Source organism: Trachypithecus francoisi, unplaced genomic scaffold, assembly GCF_009764315.1.
Source record: "Trachypithecus francoisi isolate TF-2019V2 unplaced genomic scaffold, Tfra_2.0 Lachesis_group10, whole genome shotgun sequence".
NCBI classification, from domain to species: domain Eukaryota; kingdom Metazoa; phylum Chordata; class Mammalia; order Primates; family Cercopithecidae; genus Trachypithecus; species Trachypithecus francoisi.
Genome location: NW_022681455.1, coordinates 1557530 through 1579543, shown reverse-complemented (window position 1 = coordinate 1579543; position 22014 = coordinate 1557530). Strand labels below are relative to the sequence as shown.

The 22014-nt window shown below is 41.8% G+C and overlaps 1 protein-coding gene across 5 annotated transcripts in view; it reads left to right on the top strand.

Moving 5' to 3' along the window:
• GMDS (GDP-mannose 4,6-dehydratase) overlaps window positions 1-22014 on the top strand; it is a 632097-nt gene that overhangs the window by 473515 nt on the left and 136568 nt on the right. The gene's annotated exons all lie outside the window — the stretch shown is intronic.

Here is a 22014-nt window from a genome sequence, read left to right as displayed (position 1 = left end):
AATAAGCCAGTACCATGGCCCGCGAACGTATACTCCTCCGTACTCTGCTCAGTCTAGATAAGCCAGTACCATGGCCCACGACCGTACACTCCTCCGTGCTCTGCTCCATCTAGATAAGCCAGTACCATGGCCCACGACCGTACACTCCTCCGTGCTCTGCTCCATCTAGATAAGCCAGTACCATGGCTCACAAACGTATACTCCTCCGTGCTCTGCTCCGTCTAGATAAGCCAATACCATGGCCCACGAACGTACACTCCTCCGTGCTCTGCTCCGTCTAGATAAGCCAGTACCATGGCCCACGAACGTACACTCCTCCGTGCTCTGCTCCGTCTAGATAAGCCAGTACCATGGCCCACGAACGTACACTCCTCCGTGCTCTGCTCCATCTAGATAAGCCAGTACCATGGCCCACGACCGTACACTCCTCCGTGCTCTGCTCCATCTAGATAAGCCAGTACCATGGCCCACGAACGTACACTCCTCCGTGCTCTGCTCCATCTAAATAAGCCAATACCATGGCCCACGAACATATACTCCTCCGTGCTCTGCTCCGTCTAGATAAGCCAGTACCATGGCCCACGAGCGTATACTCCTCTGTGCTCTACTCTGTCTAGATAAGCCAGTACCATGGCCCATGAACGTATACTCCTCCGTGCTCTGCTCCGTCTAGATAAGCCAGTACCATGGGAGATGATGTTACACCCCAAATTTCAGTGAATGACCTCTGCATCTCTGTTCAAGCGTTTTTTACTTTAATTGAAGAAATAAGTATAATTTGTAAAATGTCTACGCATTGTCAGATGCAGTTCCAGTACCCAGTGAAATCCTTTATTGGCCCCTTCTGGATTTGAAACTTGCCTTTTCTCTTTCTGTGCAGATTCAAATGAAGGGGTATGCCGTGTTTTTCTCTGGGGGTTAAAAGAAAGGACTCAGGAAATTATGTGCATCAGAATTTCTCCACACATACTACAAACACTTTCCAATTATAAGGAACATATTTTTTCTTTTCTTTAGCATATTCCTTCCTTGTCCTACCCTCAGGGGTTAAAAAAGAGAGAGCTTATGCATTAGGTTTTGATTATGGTCTTCAATTCATTGTCTCCTTCTTCATTTTCCTTGTAATAGTAACTGAAAATCACATGAGATTCTGGAGATTACAAAAGGGCATGTATACTTCGACACATTATTGTACTCTTTTCATAAATATCATTCTTCTCGTCCCTGTAAGACCAGCCCTCGGTGAGGCCACAGGTTTCCGCAGGGCTGTTCTTTCTATTGCCGTTGGAAATTAAACAAAAACCTCTTTGCCTGCTCTTCCTTTTCTTTCTTAGACTCTAAAGTTTCTCCTGAGACTGATTGCCTACTAGTTATACGTTCATGTTTCTTAGATAGCTCTTCTCTTTTTCTCTTTCTTGAATTTTTACAGTATTCATAGAGCTGGGCTTGAACATCATACTGTACCTATAGATGCTGATAATGTAAGATACTTTTCTGGCTAGACATATCAGATATTGTCAAACTCCAGTTTTCAATTGGACCACTTCTTATTTCTACACTGTGTGACTTTGACCAATCAATGAACATCTGTCATTCATTGTTTTCTCATAGGTTGCAATAAGACTTGCACAAAACTCAGAAATTTATCATGAGGAACAAATGACATCTGCATGAAGGTGTTTTGCAAAACAGACAGTGCTATGTAGCTGTAGGATACATGCATCCAATTTACTCAGAGGAAATGGCATCATCAGTGCACACTATTGCAGCCACCATTGTATTGACTCACTACTATTTGCCTGGCACCATTCCAGACACTTTACATTCATTTTCTTGTTCATTTGGTTTAGGCCTGCAAAGGAGGCATTGTTATCATCATTTTACAGAAGAGGTGACTTGCCAGCATCACAGTCATTAAGTAGCAGAGCTGGGATTCAAACCAGAGTGTGTCTGAGGCCCAGGCCTTCCTCACTGTTTCTTTCAGCATCCTAAGTTAGGATGAAGAGAGTTAGGAGGAAGAGAAGACAAAGCCCCAGCACAGCCATCCTCAGTGGGATGCATTTGGCACTGAATATGATTTGTTTGACTGTCTAGTAGCTGACACGCTCCAGATTAATCACACTTTCAGACTTAGATGGCTTCACTCCAAAAGAATATTGATATTTTAACACCAGAGAGGGGCTATTTTAGCATATAAGAAAGAAGTGACTATGCCTCATAAACATTTCACTTATTTAATTTATTTAATTTTAGTTTGTTTATATATCCTATGAAAACATGAATAGCTCATCATTTTACATATATCAGAAATATCTGGGATTACCTGAAAATGGAAATTAAAATAACACTTTTCATAAACTCACAGGCAGAGCTCCATGCTACAGTGGCAAATGCTTCTTCAATTATTACCTTGGCAGTTTTCTTTCTTATTGGATCATCATTTTAAAATACCTTTTCAGAACAGTTGACTGGATGCTTTTGGTATGCAGACTCCTGATTAAGTGATCTTCTATCCTCATTAAGAAGACTCTTATGGATGTTTCTGACTAATCCTCTGCCATCTCACTTTCACTTTCCTGGTATAAATTTTTGGTTTACTACTCAATGGTTGGCTCTCAAAACAGGAAAGCAAGTTTGACTTCATAAAACCAACAGCTAACACTTGCACAGTGGTTTACCACTGACAAAGCAAGTACTGTTCACTCTCATTGTCACACCCCCCACACCGTGGGGTCATGGCAAGGACTCCAAATCACCAAGGAGGAAACGGGCATCCCAGAGGCGCTCTGGAGCAGCCACGTTGACGGTGTCTGCCACTTCACCCTGTGTGTGCTCCACGGTCAGATTCTCCACTGCCAGAACCAGATTCCGTAGTTCCTTGTGTCCCACACCGCTTTTAGTACCGTGCCTTAACGCATGGTCTTCAGTAAACACATGTAAAATGGAAGCATCAGTGAGTGAAAGATCACTGGAAATTGTGGCCTTCTCTCTGAAAATCCAAATTTCCTCACCTAGGGTCTAAAGCTGTCTTTGAATCTCCTCAAGTCGTAGGTTGAAAAAAAGTGTGCACGTGTCAGCTGACATGTGTGTGCAGTTCTCAGGAAAGAAGATATCCTCCTCATTTTTCATCAGATTCTCAAAGGAGTCCATGACTCAAGTAAAGTTAATAACAAGTGCTTTAAAATATTAAACAGAGAGCCCCAAAATGTTTTAAGATTTTAGTTAACATTCATAACAAAAGATATAAATCATTAGAAAGTTAGATTTAGGCTGGGTGCAGTGGCTCACACCTGTAATCCCAGCACTTGGGGAGGCCGAGGCAGGTGGTCACTTGTAGTCAGGAGTTTGAGACCAGCCTGGCCAATATGGCAAAACCCCATCTCTACTAAACATACAAAAATTAGCCAGGCCTGGTGGTGCGCACCCATAATCCCAGCTACTTGGGAGGCTGAGGAAGAAGAATCACTCGAACCTGGGAGGTGGTGATTGCAGTGTGCAGAGATCACTCGTTTTTTGGTTGCAGAGATCGTGCCACTGCACTCCAGCCTGGGTGACAGTGCAAGACTCCATCTCAAAAAAAAAAAAAAAAAGAAAGATTTAAACTCTGTGTTACCTAAAGAATATCAAAATTTTGTGTCTGTGCTAATTGATGTTGGTTTGTTAGAGCTTTAAACTATTGAGGTTGAAGCTTGGGCTTCACTCTTCCTCCTGGCCAATTAATAGCCTGGTTATGTGGCTAAGGATTTCACTGAGTCCTGCCAGTCACCTGAAAAAGCCCACGAAGGGTTAGCAAAAGGGAAGGCAGGGAATTACAGTATGCCAATCAATTTCCTCCCTGTGCTTCCTGGGTTGTTTGTGTTTTCATAGTCTCAGTGTGAATATAACTTGGATTTTAGCTGAGAAGTAGCTTGACACAGGTTAAAGTGTCGTTTTCTTTATTTCCCCCAGCTTTGAGAGAATTTGTTACCCCAGTATTGGACATTCCAGAATTCTGTTTACTCACAAGTTAGACGGTGTACCTTCTGTTACACTGGTTGCTTGTGGGAGAAGGATCCGTTTCCTCTTTATCTCCATAAACCCAATTCGATTAGTGTCAGTTATTGTTGTGAAGCTTAAGTGAAAGTCGATTACACAAAATCACCAAGTCAAAATAAAGGACTTTTCTAGGAACAAATTACATCAGTAGATAACCTAACTTAAATTATAATATACTAGTGAATAATTTTTTATCACTGAGTACTTTACTGTCTATAGAATATAGTATAATCAGACAGAGTAAACTGTTATTTCCTATCCTGGGCATATTATTCTGTATCTTTTATCTCTTACACTAATCAAGGAATATTAAAAGGAACTGAAAATGAATAAGCACACAAAAAATGAGAAATATAAGCGTAACTCTTTTAGTCTGTAAAATGTCAGTAAATAGTAGTTGTGAAGTGCCCGTTTTTACAAATTATGAATATTCAAAGGATACAAAAACATTTTTAAATCAAAGCAAGATATATAGATTATTTCTTATGTGAAATGCTTGGGAACAGAAATGGTTTGGGTTTTGGAGCATCTGCATTATTCTTACTGGTCAAACGTCCCAAATCCAAAAACTGAAATGCTCCAATGAGCATGTCCTTTGGACGTTAAGTCAGCACTCAAAAAGTTCAGATTTTGGAACGAGAAATATTTATTCATGAAGGAATGAGTAAACACAGTACTTCCTTGGTTGAAGCAGAGGAGTGCTAAGGCATGTACCCAAGTTTGAATTCTTCAGTATCTTATCTGTCATATATTGTTGGTAGCTGGCAATATTGATCCCTTTTTTGGAGCTGTTCTTCCCATTGAACTTTCAGAAGCAAATGATGAAATCATCCTTGCACTTTTTGAACATATCCTATTAATTATACTGTCGTTCTAAATATTTACAATGTATTCTTTCAAATATTTGTAGATGTAATAGAAAGCATGTCTCTATGACATGCTTTACTGAAGTGACATTAGATATTCCCCTGTTTACACACATTCATATGGTTAATGATTCATGTTACCTATTAAGGTTTCCTGTTTCCTGATTTAAAGATATTTAAAGGCCTCAGTACTGAAATGTTTATTTTTTACCTCTGGATCCTCTGCTTCATATGGTAACATATAAACAGGCTAAATACCTATTTTAACACCACCAGACTCACTTTTTACCTTTATTATGAAACTAAGGTTTGGTCAGCTGAGGGCAAGTTGTATGCATAACATACCTGGCAGTATAGTCAGTGAACTGTCACAGAGAAGAGAGTCAAAATATAAACACTGAGCATTTCTACAGCAGCTTAGAGCCGGGATTAACTTGGATCACCTAGTATTCTGTTTTTAATGAAATTCTCTCCCTTGTATTTTCATGTTTGGGAGAGAGTCCAAAGTTGTCTCATGCTAATGTAGTTAGGCAGTGCCCTCCGGGGATGTCACAGGCTTCCCTGACCTCTCCAGAGAGAGATTCAGTGAAGGGATGAGGAGAATTAAACATTCCTGAGAAATTGGAAAGCAACAACCCCCAGAGAATTTGCAGAGAAACTCGCTCCAGACTCGGCTGCCAGAGACTCAAGTCACCTTTTCAGCACTTGCTTAACGTCTCTCTCAGTCCCATCTGGCTTGACTCAGAGGTCAGTCTGGGGAACTGGGGAGTGGTGGCAGCTTGGAGAAGAATTCAAGGGAGGGCCACCAATAGCATGTTCTGCTTTTGTTGCTTGTTTTTATCTGAAGTACATTTGAAAAGACGGACAGGGCATAAGATTGAAGGAATAACTTGATTTTGCTTGGCTATCTTTTTTTCCTTTTAACCCCAAATTTACTTTAGGTGAACTGGTATTTTTATTTCCTAAATAATGAGTTCCTTGATTCTTGATGACTGAAATTTAAGAGTTGTTGTTGTTTCTATTATACAGGACCTCTGTGACTAATTATTTTGTAATTATATTAGGTATTTTACAAAGGATATTTTCTCTTATGCATTTAATGAAATTTGGGGGGTAGGGGTTGGAAAATATGTTTCCGGTTTTAAAATCATATTCCCTTTGTGGTTTACATTTCCTATATGAAGAATTTCAGAAAACTAGGAAAACAAGAGTATTATTAAATATTGAATCTGTATTATAAACAAATCTAAGGAGCTGCATTTTATAGTTTGTTCATTGTATTTTCTACTGAGCAGAATAAAGTTCAGTGTGCCCTACAGGTGTGGTATGAGAAGAAGGTTTGGGATTCCCTGCTCGATTTTACACTGAAGTCAGATTCACCAGGAAAGAAACAGCCCTTACCAGGTGCTCCTTTAGACCAGATTCTGCCTACTGCGAGAGAGGACATTGCGGGTGATGTCTGAAGTAGAGGAGTTAATGAAGGCACCAGGCATGTTTCGAAGGACCCAGGTGAAAGCCTTCTTACATCCTCAGCTCTTTGCTTTAGGGCTGAAGATAGGACAGAGAGAAGAGTCCTGGGCTGAGTCTCGGAAGGATCTTCTCAAGGCCTTTGCGTTTGTTCTGCTATTTCCTAAACCTTTCTCTACTGTGCCGAAGGAGTTAAAGGGCTCCGAGCCCTAACCCTCCATTGGGGAGTGTCTCGGGCACCAGAGAGAATCTGGCACAGGACATGTTTTCATGGAACTGCTTATCAAAACTAAGCTTCTGCCGTTTCATTTAGACGGGGTAGATTGGGTGGAAAACTGGCCCCAGGACCAGGAAATTTGCCTTCTGTTCCTGCTCACCCGCCGCGTGACCCTGTTGCAGGTCAGTCCTCCAAGCGTGTCTCAGTTTCTCCATCTGTAAAATTAGACAATGAAATGAATGTTGTTTATAAGAATCCTGAGGGAAATCCTTCTGATTATTTTCACTGAAACAATGCGAATGTATATTTTTGTGGGGGCTCTGCCTTGCTGTCTTCCTGGGCTCACTCTTGCCTGCGCCTTCTTTCTGCTCGAGGGTGTTTCAGACCACAGCCTTCTCAACGCCTGTTAATGGGTTGTGTTCCCATCTTACCTTCTTGTTAACACCATCCCCAGCTCTAGGAAAAGAGGCGGTGGCCCTGGGAACTCTTCCTGCCAAAATAAACAATAAAGTTCGGAAACATTTAGACCAAGATAATTAGGAAAATGGTGTTGAATAAAAGATAGCATTAGAGTTGCTATCATGCTTAAGTTAGAATCCGGTTCCAAAAAGCACAATCTCCAGTTAACTGATATGTTGTAAAATTTCTTTTCTTTTTGGTTTAGTTTTGTTTTTTAAAAGATTTAAATTGTTTAAACCTTCTGATCACTCCTGTCAGTTAAGGTTTCTTCCTCATTGAGAAGTCACACTGGGGAAAAAAAATGTGCCAACAGCTGTTTACGGTTTAGCAACACTATTAAAGGAACACTATTTAACAATAATTAATGAAGCTAACTATTCAGAAAAAAAGACAGCTCCTCTGAAATATCTACCTATATAATACAAATTTATTTTCTTGAAATTGCAAAAACCCACATGTGAAGACATATGTGAATTGCCAGGTTTTTATGTTCTTTCAAAACTTAAATATAACCAAACGATTTTGGGCAGGGAATCAGAAATTCTTTAGAACAGAAATGTTGAAACCCCAGATTCAGTTCTAAAACTCATCTTTCAAAAAGAATTCATGCTCTGAAACATGCAGCGTTTTTATGTTTGGTATGATAACAGCCTCATAGAATTATCACATCATATCTTGACGATCGTTATGGAGAACTGATGATCTCTTACACATTAACCCAGGGATTTTCTATAATAATATTATCATTTATAATAGCAATAACATTTTGTAGATCACAGAGTGCTTTTAACGTATTATCTGATGGGATACTTCAAACCCTATAACCTGTGTAAGAAAATCACGGGTGAAATGAGTAAGTTGTCTAAAGTGACAAGCCTATTCCAGACAGGGCCCAGCGTTTTAGGACTTCCATCCGAGTTCTTTTCACTACATAATATTAAGACTGTCCTTTATCGTTGCCTATTTTCCTATAAAAATGATTCATTTGGAAAGATGAAGAAACACATAAAGCCTCCGTCTCTTGCCTCTGTGCACCTCTCGGCTTTCGCATCCCACACAGGGCCTTGATTTGAGTGCGTGATTCAGTACTCACCCTCACAGCACATTCCCAGCTTTAAATACTTGCCTCCCATCTTGTGTGAACGTACATTTGTGATCACAGAAAGGCCTTCTCAGTTACCAGCACTGTTTTTACCGCTGGGAACACAATCATTTCAAACAAACAGCTTTTTTTTTCTTCACTCCTTCACTCCTAACCCCCAGCCTCAGTAGCGCTGTGAGGAGCTGTATTGGACAAGTAGCAGGGAGGCCTGCGATGCCCGCGCTGTCTTTCCCCCGCACACCCTCCAAACTGGCAGGGGTGCCTGCCAAGAGGGCGTGCCTCACCTCCCGTGGATCGCAGGTTTGGCAGATGGCACTGTTCCCTCCAAGGGAGCCCTACACCTGTGCCCCAGCGTGGGGACAGGGAGCACTCTTCACTCTTAGGAGCAGATGTTCACTATTTTCGCTAGTGCTCCTAGCAAAGTTTCCAACTGAGCTACTGAGTGGGAGACAGATTCGTACAAATGGAGAAACTGGTTCTTCTGCTTTCTAGATTTCATGCCACCACGATGACTGGGATGTCCCATTGTCCCCCCTGGGCAAACCGGAAGTCCATTTTACTGTTAGAAATGCTTGATTTTTTGAAAATCCTGTTTATTCTGGAGTCAGTCACACACAGGGCAATCTATGTGAAATGAAAGAAAAAAAGGAAAGAGCAGTGGTGTAACTGCCGTACCGTCAATCGTGTTCACTCTCACGCTGACCGTGGTTTTTAATGTCTGTCCACCTGCAGTCTGCGGCCTCCCTAGAAAGTAAGGGCAGCACCCTGGGGGTGGGGGACTTATCACTTGCCAGTAGGTTTACTCTCGGGGAGACACTGGGGTTTTATCTCCATGCCCTTGGAGAATTGAGTTACTGAATACTTCCCTTAAAGACCCAAGTCACTGCAGCCCATTTGCATAGTCCTCTCACTGAAGTCGGAACTGAATTTGTTCTTCTTCATTTTTGGCTAAGAAGATACATGTTTGGAGGACAGCTCAGAGCAATGGGGCTGACTTAGTGGGAAAAGACACTTTGCTTTCTTGTCGCGTTTCTGGATGACCCATGGCCCGCATCTGCCAGCATCTTTGAACGTGTCTGCAGCACCAGTCAGCCTCACCCACATGTCTTTCCCTTTGCAGTCTTAGAAAGGATTTAGTAGAAATGGGAACTGAAGATTGAGCAGAAAGTATAATTACCACATGTATTTACCAGCTCCTTTTCAAGAGCAGTAAAAGTATTCTAAATATTCTGCTTGTACATACACTGGCACTCTGAAACTACCAGCTTTGTAAAACGTAGTTTTGATTTTTGGAGCAAATGTTCAATTGCTGTTCTTTGACATTATTGATGTATAAACAAAATGATCAGCATTCCCTGATATCTCGAAGCAAAGAAATTAGGGGAACACATTTAAAATGTATCAGTCTGAAACCTTTTAAATGCTCTTGTCTAAATAATAACCACAAGACACTGAAAATATCAAGTTCTATAAAAAGTGAACAGGGACGTGAATGTGTTGGGCCTGGTATGCTTTATTTTGAAGACCCAGCGTGTTTCTCATCTTCCCAAGGAAGATTCAAATCATGAAGTTAACATCTGCCTTTTCATAACACCGCCCTCAAAGTGCTCTTTCTCTGAAGGTTGGAGGCTGAAAGAAAAAAGCGAAATCTTCCCTGGGCCAAGAGTTTCGTCATAAGCCCTGTGTGATCAATAAGTACATTGTGACGGTGATTTCATAGCTGATTAACTTACATGTCTACAAGCCAACACTTGACTTGAAAGTCTGGTCGGGTCGCTCGCCGTGCGAGCATGGCCTTTACCAGCCTGCCTGGCAGCCAGCTCTGGGACTGCTCACTCCTGACCGCAACCTGGGTACGGCCCTGAAGTTTCGTCGTGAGTAACCCGTCCACAGGAGCCTCTGCTTCTCTGAAAGGGCATTTTGTCTTTTTTGGCAGTACCAAATGGCAAGATAATTAGTATTAGAGAGGGAAAAAACAGAACTGAAAACCACATCCATACCTGGGTATGGCCTCTTCAACTTTGTGCGGGCAGAAAATGTGGTGGCTTTATTTGTCTTCATAAACGCAGACGGTTGTCAGCAATTGAGCATTTAATGATGAGATGATGCTGAAAGGCATAACTTAATAAAAGTTGCGTCTGTGCCTCTCACTTCATTGTGGAAACACACTGCTTCTCGGCTCTTTCTGTAATCAGGTTTTTATCAGATTGTCCTTTAATTCACGTCGGGATCTTACATCTTAGTATTCCTCTTAGAGTTTTGTGTTCCTCCTTGCAAACTCTCTTTCATTTTTAGGGAAGGGGGTTCCTATAGTTTTTTTTAGTCTCTAGTGTTGTTTTTAATTTCACCAATTATGGAGTAAATAAATCACTGTGTACTTGGAAGAAAACTTGGCAGGAGAGCAGAATATGTTAAGGACTCTTGCTTTTCATTGTGAGCGAGATTTCCCAACTGGAGCGTCTCTGTTTTATTTTGCCTCTGGCTAACATCTGAAGATCAGTAATAAAGCCCTATGCAAATACTTTCATGTATTAAAAGAACAATATTTTGACACTCATTGACACAAGCAAAAAAAATACAACATTAAATTAGTCTTCAGGACAACAATGAAGACATTGTTCATTCACATGAAATGAATGTGAAAAATGTTGTATTATATTAACAGAAAAGCTTGCTCCTCCGATCTTGACCTTTAGCACCGGCGTAGATGACATTACTCATGGTGCTGTATAGTATTAGACAGAGTTTCTTGTTAACAATCTTGAGCAGTCGTTGATAACTTGTCAGACTATGGAGAATTTCAGTCATCAAAAAATAAATGTTCATTCTCAGTGTCTGATAATTTAAGTTTCTCTAAAGATTTTTAAAAGCATTTTTTGGATATTTTAGAGTTTTCAAATACTCGATAAGTTAAATACTTTAAAAGTGTTAATTCATTGTAGGCTTTTTCTACTTGTTTTTCCAGATTTCATCTAGAATTCAGTAGACTTAATTTTTTTAAAACTCCCTTGATCATCTATAATGTGTTTTTAAAATAATTGAACTTCAAGGTGCACTCTTGATTTTTGTTCTGAATCTTGGAGAACACAGGGGGCTTTTCTGTTTAATTTTTGGTAGTGTGGACAGGCCCTTCCATGGAAGGGGAGGTCTCTCTAGGTGACTGTTTGCATGTATGTAGTAGAATTTCTTTCCTCCTGTATCACTACACTCAAATGTTACAGTTACAGTCATTGTTTTCTTAAATATAACTGGCTTCCCTTTTCATCTGTGTTGATCCAGGACATTGCAGAGTGAGCATCTGGGAAATCATGATGACAACAGAGCATCCCAGTCCCGGGTGAGATCAAGTTAGTAAGAGCGATTTGACCACCCGAAAGAACAAAACTCAGATACTCCTCATAGTGGGACATTCTTAGATTAGCAAACAAAAATTAAAAGAAGAATGATTAAATCTAATTATATTCAGCATATTTTTCAGAGTACTGAGTGGAAGAGTGACTTTTAACTTGACATCTTGATTTTTGTGAATGAAGAAACTGGGGAAACACGTTTGAAATGAGTTTTAACCAACAAGTTGCATGGGACACTAGGTTCCCAGTTACAAAGATGGTGCATGTCCTAGCCTGCCATTTCCAGAGGTCCTCGGGGTGGGCAGTCCTTGGTGGTGGGGACTGCGGGGGCCATGGGTTAATGATGCCCTCACGAGGACCCTGAGTGCTCCTGCTCCTCTGGTGTACTGGGTTGTGTCCTCTGTGTTCTCACAGCTCCTTTCACACTGGCTCCTCTCCCATCGTTTTGGTGGCTGGCTGGGCAAGAGGCCATCTTCCCCACTGGATACTGAGGTCAACAAGTGGTGACTTATCCCCCCTGGAGCTCCCTTCCTACCACTGAATACAGAGCTGATACACAACTGGTCCCATATACTCGTGGTCCAGAAGTCCTGTTTGCTCTTTATCCAAAGTTGTTTGCTCAAGGAGCAGAAACCAACTCAAAGAAATTCATGGAAAATGGGATTTATTGTAAGGAGCCTCAGGGTACCTCACAGGAATGGGAAAGGAGGATCTGCTTTCCTCTGTGTCTGCACATCTCTCCTTCACTCCCTCCCTCCTCATGGGCTCCCTTTCCCACTCTGCTGCCCACACAGGTCTCCTTCATGCCTCCCAGTTGCTCCAGCTGGCTCTACCCCTGGTGACAGTCTCACGACTTGGTGCTCAACCCTTTCCCGCTGTTTCTGCCTCTGTGTCTCATACTACCAATGTCTTTGACACTCCCGTTGGCCCAGAATATGTTAGCTCTCCATCCATGGAGACCGAAGGGTATTGCGGGGTGGGGGGCTGGGGCGCAGTAGGCACGGGGACAGGTCCCCTGGTTTAAATACACCTGGTTTGACTCACCCCTTCATCAAGAGCAGTGTGTGGGGACGGTCTGGTCAGGAGGAAAGTTTTAGGAAGGAGCCATACCTGAGAGTTCCCTGGTAACTACCTGAAGCCTTTGTCCCAAAAGTTATTTCTTAAATCAGATCTGGGCTTTTAAACCCCTTTTTCCTATATAAATGTTGAAAGCACATAGGCCAGGCACAGTGTCTTCCTTGTCTCTTCCTACGTGGTCTATCCCCAGACTCTAGCACAGTGCCCAGCAACTAGCAGGCACAATGTAAACATTCATTTCCTGCCTGGTCAGGTCCCCAGGTTAGTTCACAAAAGTCCACACAGCTATTTGTAACCGACATGTAGAAGAGAGTATCAACAAGAAAATGTATTCTAGACATAGCCATTAGAAAACTGCACGTGAGCATCATGCAGTCGCAAGAATACAGGAAAGGGAGTTGAGGTTCCAGCCCCAGCTCTAACACTTAGCAGGTGTATGACTTCAGGTGAACCATTTAATCTCTCCAGTTTCAGCTGCTTCATCTTTAACATTTGTCGAATTGAATGAGAACACCTCTAAGGCCCCTTCCAGCTATTAAATTCTGTGGCTTTGACTAACATAATCAGGATTTAATTCACTCCACCCTATTAGTCTTCCTTCCCCATGCTATTTATGGGTGCAAGAGTTTGATTGTGGAGATGAACTACACATTCTCCCAGGCAACAGTAACCTCAAGATGTGTAATCATCACTGTCATCATCCTGATGAAAAAATTAGCTGGGCGTGGTGGCGCACACCTGTAGTCCCAGCTACTCTAGAGGCTGAGGCCTGAGAATCACTTGAACCCGGGAGGCAGAGGTTGCAGTGAGCTGAGATCATGCCACTGCACTCCAGCCTGGGTGACACAGTGAGACTCCGTGTCAAAAATAATAATAAATTAATAAAACAGCCCCTGAGGTAGGCATTATTATTATTTATTTTTATTATTTGAGAAAAGACTGGTCTCTAACTCCTGACCTCAGGTGATCCACCTGCCTCGGCTTCCCAAAGTGCTGGGATTACAGGCGTGAGCCCCCACGCCTGTAATCCAGAAGTCACCCAGTGAGTAGTGGGGCTGGAGTTTAGATGCGGGTTTCTGATTCCCAGCCTGAGCTCCAGCCACAGAGCTTCTCAGCGTGCTTCCCAGATCAGCAGCCCCCTGCTTCAGCTTGCACATTCTCCAGCTCCACCCAGGCCTATGGAATCTGAATCTCCGGGGCTCAAGGGGCCAGCAGCCTGCGTTCTAATCTTCCAGAGGATTGCAGTACACACTTCTAGCCTAGCAGATGATTCTCATGCACACTAACGTTTGAGAACACCTACCCCCTCTTCAGCACTACATTTCACCAGACTCCAAAGGGTTTCTCAGGTGTTTACTCCCAGGTGTTCCAGTTGGGGAGGGAGTGTGGTATGAGTGCCCATTTGTGGATGGATGAGGCAGGCAGGCCTGCAAATGTCAAGTGCCGGTACATCAGGAGCTAGTTGTACTACTTTTCAAACACTCACTCTTTCCCAGTTGTCATCACTGATGAAATCACTACTGAAGAAGTCAGGAGGTAGAGATAGTGACAAAGAAGGGAGGAGGGACCATTATTCCTCCAGTTGTGCTATGAAGAAAATAAGAGGCCTTCTCCAAGAAGCCCCTGCAGAGTGTCTTAGCAGGATGAGCAAACAGGATTAGGGTAGGGTGGCACATAGCAAGGTCCACTCTCCCTCTTGAACATAAGGCTGGCTCTGTAGCCCCACACAGCCCAGCGTGGTAGCCACAGCCCTGTGTGTCTGCTGAGCACTCAAATTGTGCCTCTTCTGAATTGAGATGCCCTGTGAGGACAAAAGACAGGCGAGACTTCAAAGTCTTGGTACATAGAAAAGGAATGTGAAATATCTCAATCATATTTTGTATTGAAATGGTAACATACTGAATATATTTGATTAAATAAAACATCAAAAGTAGCTTCACCTTTTCTTTTTACTTTTTCAATGCAACTGATAGAAAATTTTATTATTCCATGTGGCTCACATTACATTTCTATTGGGCAGTGCTGTTTTAGACTCATCCTTCAAGCCCTGTCTACACCCACCGTAATGCACGCACTAGGACGTCCGTAGGTTGATATTTGCTGGTAACGGTGATTGTCAACACTTGAACCAAGAGACCTGTGATGATCTTAGGACCTATTCTAGGTATTCTAGTGGGCGTAGAATCAGTTCAGAGGTTAAATTCCCAAAGTCAGAGTTGGACCAAGAGGCAGAATCAGGTGGTCAGGATGACTAGCTTAAAGAATAAGGTCATAGAAAGGTCATAATGGCTTCCCAGGAATAGATTGAGGTAGCACAGTCAGGAGCCAAGAGCATGAAGATGGAGGATCGGGTGGTCATGAGTGTAAAGAAACTTCCTCCTGCATGCCTAGAGCTTTTATGTTGTTCCTACTGGACCAGGAACTCATTCTAGAATGGCTTACCCAGGTATCCGAGTGATAGAAGATAATTGGAAACACCTGGCTGAAGTAGGTGGCTTGGCACGCTCCAGGAAACCACCACCTCTGGGAAGTGTGTTGCGACTGTAGTGGTGTCAGGGCCAGTCAGAGCATTCCTTAGATTAGGGTGACCTGAAAGTGAGCTTCCATATCCCAGGTGTGTGTGTTGTGAGTTATTTTTGCCCTCATTTAAACCTATCGCTGCACGATGTTAAAGATAGATGGAGCTGACATAAAAACTGCAAGCTGAAGCAATGTTTATATTAGAGACAAGACTAATAACTTCATTGCTATACTGAAACAATCAGCTGACATTAGAGTTATCACAGCCCTAATGTCACAGTTATCATAGCTCTTTGTGGTAGATTTTTTTCTAGAGATGGCTGCAGTAACCCCTCCCATCCTGCATTTCCTCTTTGTGTGAATTTGGGCTGATCCTGTAGCCAGTGTGTGTGGAGGAAGTGAACTGGATAGCTTCCAGGCCAAGGCCTTAGGATGCTTTGCGGCTTTTGTTTTGCCACCTTGGAAGCAGCCACCAAGTAAAGAAGCATCAACTAGACTAATGAACAATGACAGAACGCTTATCTTAGAACCTTAGCTGGAGAATGACCACGTGGAGGAGAACTGGGGTGCATCCAGTACCCAGCACCAGACCTGTGAGGGAGGCCGTCCTGGCCCCACTGGCCCAGTCAGACCCCCGTAGCCGTCACCACCGGGGCAGAGAGAAACTGTGTCTTCTGACCCCTCCTGAGTTCCTGCACACTGAATCGCAAGCAATCAAAAGGCTGCAGCCAGCCGGGCATGGTGGCTCATGCCTGTGATCCCAGCACCTTGGGAGGCCGCGTCAGGCGGATCACCTGACGTCAGGAGTTCAAGACCAGCCTGACCAACATGGTGAAAGCCTCTCTCCACTTAAAAAAAAAAAAAAAAAAAAATTACAAAAATTAGCTGGGCGTGGTGGTGGGTGCCTGTAATTCCAGCTACTCAGGAGGCTGAGGCAGGAGAATCGCTTGAACCCAGGAGGCGGAGGTTGCAGTGAGCCAAGATCGCGCCATTGTACTCCAGCCAGGGAGACAAAAGCGAAACTCCATCTCAGAAAAAAAAAAAAAAAAAAGAACAAAAAGCTGCAGCCGTGAAGCTTTGGGATGGCTTGTTAAGCATCAGCAGACAGTGAAACAGCCTTTATTTATATGTGTATTTTTCATTAAGGTTCTTTCATAGATTATTTACATGGTCACATAATTGGGGTATATAGTGTTTATGGTAATTCTTTCTGTGCTCATTCAGAATGTATGATGCTGCACACTGTATCCAGCAAGTTATACAGGTTTGGTGCTTCTCTTTTCAGATGTCATGCTTTAAAATGGATATATGGAGAAATAACTTTTTTTTTTAATTATCCTTTAAGTTCTGGGATACATGTGCAGAACATGCAGGTTTGTTTCATAGGTATACATGTGCCAGGGTGGTTTGCTGCACCCAGCAACCCGTCATCTACATTAGGTATTTCTGCTAATGCTCTCCCTCCCCTAGCCCCGCACCCACCGACAGGTCCCGGTGTGTGACGTTCCCCTCCCTGTGTCCATGTGTTCTCATCGTTCAGCTTCCACTTATGAGTAAGAACATGTGGTGTTTGGTTTTCTATTCTTGTGTTAGTTTGCTGAGAATGATGGTTTCCAGCTTCATCCATTTTCCTGCAAAGGGTATGAACTCATCCTTTTTTGTGGGTGCATAGTATTCCATGGTGTATATGTGCCACATTTTCTTTATGCAGTCTATAACTGATGGGTATTTGGGTTGGTTCCAAGTCTTTGCTATTGTGAATAGTACTATAATAAACATTCATGGTCATGTGTCTTTATAATAGGATGATTTATAATCCTTTGGGTATGTACCCAGTAATGGGATGGCTGGGTCAAATGGTATTTCTGGTTCCAGATCTTTGAGGAATTGCCACACTGTCTTCCACAATTGTTGAACTAATTTACACTCCCACCACCAGTGTAAAAGCGTTCCTATTTCTCCACATCCTCTCCAGCATCTTTTGTTTCCTGACTTTTTAATGATCATCATTATAACTCGCGTGAGATGGTATCTCATTGTGGTTCTTATTTGCATTTCTCTAAAGACCAGTGATGATGAGGTTTTTTTCATATGTTTGTTGGCCACATAAATGTCTTCTTTTGAGAAGTGTCTGTTCATATCCTTCACCCAGTTTTTGATGGGGTTGTTGTTTTCTTGTACATTTGTTTAAGTTCCTTATAGATTCTGGATATTTGCCCTTTGTCAGATGGATAGATTGCAAAATTTTTCTCCCATTCTGTAGGTTGTCTGTTAACTCTGATGATAGTTTCTTTTGCTGTGCAGAAACTCTTTAGTTTAATGAGATCCCATTTGTCAATTATGGCTTTTGTTTCCATTGTTTTTGGTGTTTTAGTCATGAAGTCTTTGCCCATGCCTATGTCCTGAATGGTATTGCCTAGGTTTTCTTCTAGGTTTTTTATTGTTTTAGGGCTCACTTAAGTCTTTAATCCGTCTTGAGTTAACTTTTGTATAAGGCATAAGAAAGGGGTCCAGTTTCAGTTTTCTGCGTATGGCTAGCCAGTTTTTCAACACCATTTATTGAGTAGGGAACCCTTTCCCCATTGCTTGTTTTTGTCAGGTTGTCAAAGATCAGACAGCTATAGATGTGTGGTGTTAATTCTGAGACCTCTGTTCTGTTCCATTGGTCTATATATTTGTTTTGGTACTAGTACCATGCTGTTTTGGGTACGGTAGTCTTGCAGTTTAGTTTGAAGTCAGGTAATGTGATGCCTCTAGCTTTGTTCTTTTTGCTGAGGATTGTCTTGGCTATACGGGCTCTTTTTTGGTTCCATATGAAATTTAAAGTAGTTTTTTTCTAATTCTATGAAAAGTCAATTGCAGCTTGATGGGGATAGCGTTGAATCTACAAGTTACCTTGGGCGGTATGTCCATTTTCACGATATTGATTTTTCCTATCCATGATCATGGAAAGTTTTTCCATTTCTTTGTGTCCTCTCTTATTTCCTTGAGCAGTGGTTTGTAGTTCTCCTTGAAGAGGTCCCTCACATCTCTTGTAAGTTGTATTCCTAAGTATTTTATTCTCTTAGTAGCAATTGTGAATGGGAGTTCACTTATGATTTGACTGTTTGTCTATTATTGGTGTATAGGAATGCTTGTGATTTTTGCACATTGATTTTGTATCCTGAGACTTTGCAAAGTTGCTTATCAGCTTAAGGAGATTTTGGGCTGAGACAATGGGGTTTTCTAAATAAACAATCACATCATCTGCAAAGAGACAATTTGACTTACTCTCTTCCTGTTCGAATACTCTTTATTTCTTTCTCTTGCTTGATTGCCCTGGCCAGAGCTTCCAACACTATGTTGAATAGAAGTGGTGAGAGAGGGCATCCTTGTCTTGTGCCGGTTTTCAAAGGGAATGCTTCCAGCTTTTGCTCATTCAGTATGGTATTGGCTGTGGGTTTGTCATAAATGGCTGTTATTATTTTGAGATACGTTCAGTCAGCACCTAGTCTATTGAGAGTTTTTAGCATGAAGGGGTGTTGATTTTTATCGAAAGCCCTTTCTGCATCTATTGAGATAATCATGTGGGTCTTGTCGTTGGTTCTGTTTATGTGATGGATTACGTTTATTGACTTCTGTATGTTGAACCAGCCTTGCATCCCAGGGATGAAGCTGACTTGATCGTGGTGGATAAGCTTTTTGATGTGCTACTGGATTTGGTTTGTCAGGATTTTATTGAGGATTTTCACGTTGGTGTTCATCAGGGATATTGGCCTAAAATTTTCTTTTCGTGTTGTGTCTCAGCCAAGTTTTGGTATCAGGATGATGCTGGCCTCATAAAATGAGTTAGGGAGGATTCCCTCTTTTTCTGTTGCTTGAAATCGTTTGGGAAGAATGGTACCAGCTCCTCTTTATACCTCTAGTAGAATTCAGCTATGAATCCATCTGGTCCTGGGCTTTTTTTGGTTGGTAGGCTATTAATTACTGCCTCAATTTCAGAACTTGTTATTGCTCTGTTCAGGGATTTGACTTCTTCCTGGTTTAGTCTTGGGAGGGTGTATGTGTCCAGGAATTTTTCCATTTCTTCTAGATTTTCTAGTTTATTTGCATAGAGGTGTTTATAGTATTCTCTGATGGTAGTTTGTATTTCTGTGGGATCAGTGGTGATGTCCGCTTTATCATTTTATTTTGTGTCTATTTGATTCTTCTCTGTTTCCTTCTTTATTATTCTGACTAGCAGTCTACTTATTTTGTTAATCTTTTCAAAAAACCAGCTCCTACATTCATTGATTTTTTTGAAGGTTTTTCCATGTCTCTAATCTCCTTCAGTTCTGCTCTAATCTTAGTTAGTTCTTGTCTTCTGCTAGCCTTTGAATGTGTTTGCTCTTACTTCTCTAGTGCTTTTAATTGTGATGTTAGGGTGTTGATTTTAGATCTTTTCTGCTTTCTCCTGTGGGCATTTAGTGCTATAAATTGCCCTCTAAACACTGCTTTAGCTGTGTCCCAGAGATTCTAGTACGTTGTATCCTTGTTCTTATTGGTTTCAAATAACTTACTGAGTTCTGCCCTAATTTTGTTATTTACCCAGTAGTCATTCAGGAGCAGGTTGTTCAGTTTCCATGTATTTATGCAGTTTTGAGTGAGTTTCTTAATCCTGAGTTCTAATTTGATTGCACTGTGGTCTGAGAGACTGTTTGTTATATTTCCATTCTTTTGCATTTGCTGAGGAGTGTTTACTTCCAATTATGTGGTCAGTTTTAGAATAAGTGCAGTGTGGTCCTGAGAATAAGTTATATTCTCTTGATTTACGGTGGAGAGTTCTGTAGCTGTCTATTAGATCTGCTTGGTCCAGAGCTAAGTTCAAGTCCTAAATATCCTTGTAAATTTTCTGTCTCAATGATCTAATATTGACAGTGGGGTGTTAAGTCTCCCACTATTATTGTGTGGGAGTCTAAGTCTCTTTGTAGGTCTCTAAGAACTTGCTTTATTAATCTGGGTGCTCCTGTATTGGGTGCATATATATATATTTAGGACAATTAGCTCTTCTTGTTGCATTGATCCCTTTACCATTATGTATTGCCCTTCTTTGTCTTTTTTGATCTTTATTGGTTTAAAATCTGTTTTATCAGAGACTAGGGTTGCAATCCCTGGCTTTTTTTTTTTCTTTTTTGCTTTCCATTTGCTTCATCAATATTCCTCCATCCGTTTATTTTGAGCCCATGTGTGTCTTTGCACCTTAGATGGGTCTCCTGAATACAGCACACCTATGGGTCTGACTCTTTATCCAATTTGCCAGTCTGTGAGTTTTAATTGGGGCATTAAGCCCATTTACATTTAAGGTTACTATTGTTATGTGTAAATTTAATCCTGTAATTATGATGCTAGCTGGTTATTTTGGCCATTCATTGATGCAGTTTCTTCACAATGTTGACGGTCTTTACAATTTGGTATGTTTTTGCAGTGGATGGTACCAGTTTTTCCTTTCTATATTTAGTGTTCCTTCAGGAGCTCTTGTAAGGCAGGCCAGGTGGTGACAAAATCTCTCAGCGTTTGCTTGTCTGTAAAGGATTTTATTTCTCCTTCACTTTTGAAGCTTAGTTTGGCTGGATATGGAATTCTGAGTTGAAAATTCTTTTCTTCAAGAATGTTGAATATTGTCCCCCACTCTCTTCTGGCTTGTAGGGTTTCTGCCAAGAGATCCGCTGGTAGTCTGATGGACTTCCTTTTGTGGGTAACCTGACCTTTCTCTCTGGCTGCCCTTAACATTCTTTCCTTCATTTCAACCTTGGTGAATCTGACAATTATGTGTCTTGGGGTTGCTCTTCTTGAGGAGAATCTTTGTGGTGGTCTCTTTATTTCCTGAAGTTGAATGTTCGCCTGTCTTGCTAGATTGGGGAAGTTCTCCTGGATAATATCCTGAAGAGTGTTTTCCAACTTGGTTCCATTCTCCCTGTCACTTTCAGGTACACCAAAGATAGGTTTGGTCTTTTCACATAGTCCCGTATTTCTTGAAGGCTTTGTTTGTTCCTTTTCATTCTTTTTCTCTAATCTTGTCTTCACGCTTTATTTCATTAAGTTGATCTTCAATCTCTTATATTCTTTCTTCCACTTGATTGATTCGGCTATTGATACTTGCATATGCTTCACAAAGTTCTCGTGCTGTGTTTTTCAGCTCCATCAGGTCATTTATGTTCTTCTCTAAACTGGATGTTCCAGTTAGCAGGTCATCTAACATTTTCTCAAGGTTCTTAGCTTCCTTGCATTGGGTTAGAGCATGCTCCTTTAGCTCGGAAGAGTTTATGACCTGCCTTCTGAAACCTACTTCTGTCAATTTGTCAAACTCATTCTCCATCCAGTTTTGTTCCCTTGCTGGCGAGGAGTTGTGATCCTTTGGAGGAGAAGAGGCATTCTGGTTTTTGGAATTTTTCAGCCTTTTTGCACTGGTTTTTCTTCGTCTTCATAGAGTTATCTATCTTTGATCTTTGATATTGGTGACCTTTGGGTGGAGTTTTTGTGTGGACATCCTTTTTGTTGATGTTGATGCTACTCCTTTCTGTTAGTTTTCCTTCTAACAGTCAGTCCCGACTGGGCGTGGGTTGTCACGCCTATAATCCCAACACTTTGGGAGGCCAAGGCAGGTGGATCATGAAGTTAGGAGATCAAGACCATCCTGGCCAATATAGTGAAACCCCATCTCTACTAAAAATACAAAAATTAGCTGTGTGTGATGGCATGCACCTTAATCCCAACTACTCGGGAGTCTGAGGCAGGAGAATCGCTTGAACCTGGGAGGCGGAGGTTATAGTGAGCTGAGATTGCGCCACTGCACTCCATCCTGGCAACAGGGCAAGACTCCATCTCAAATAAACAAACAAATGAAAAAACAGGCCCCTCTGCTGCAGGTCTGCTGGAGTTTGCTGGAGGTCCACTCCAGACCCT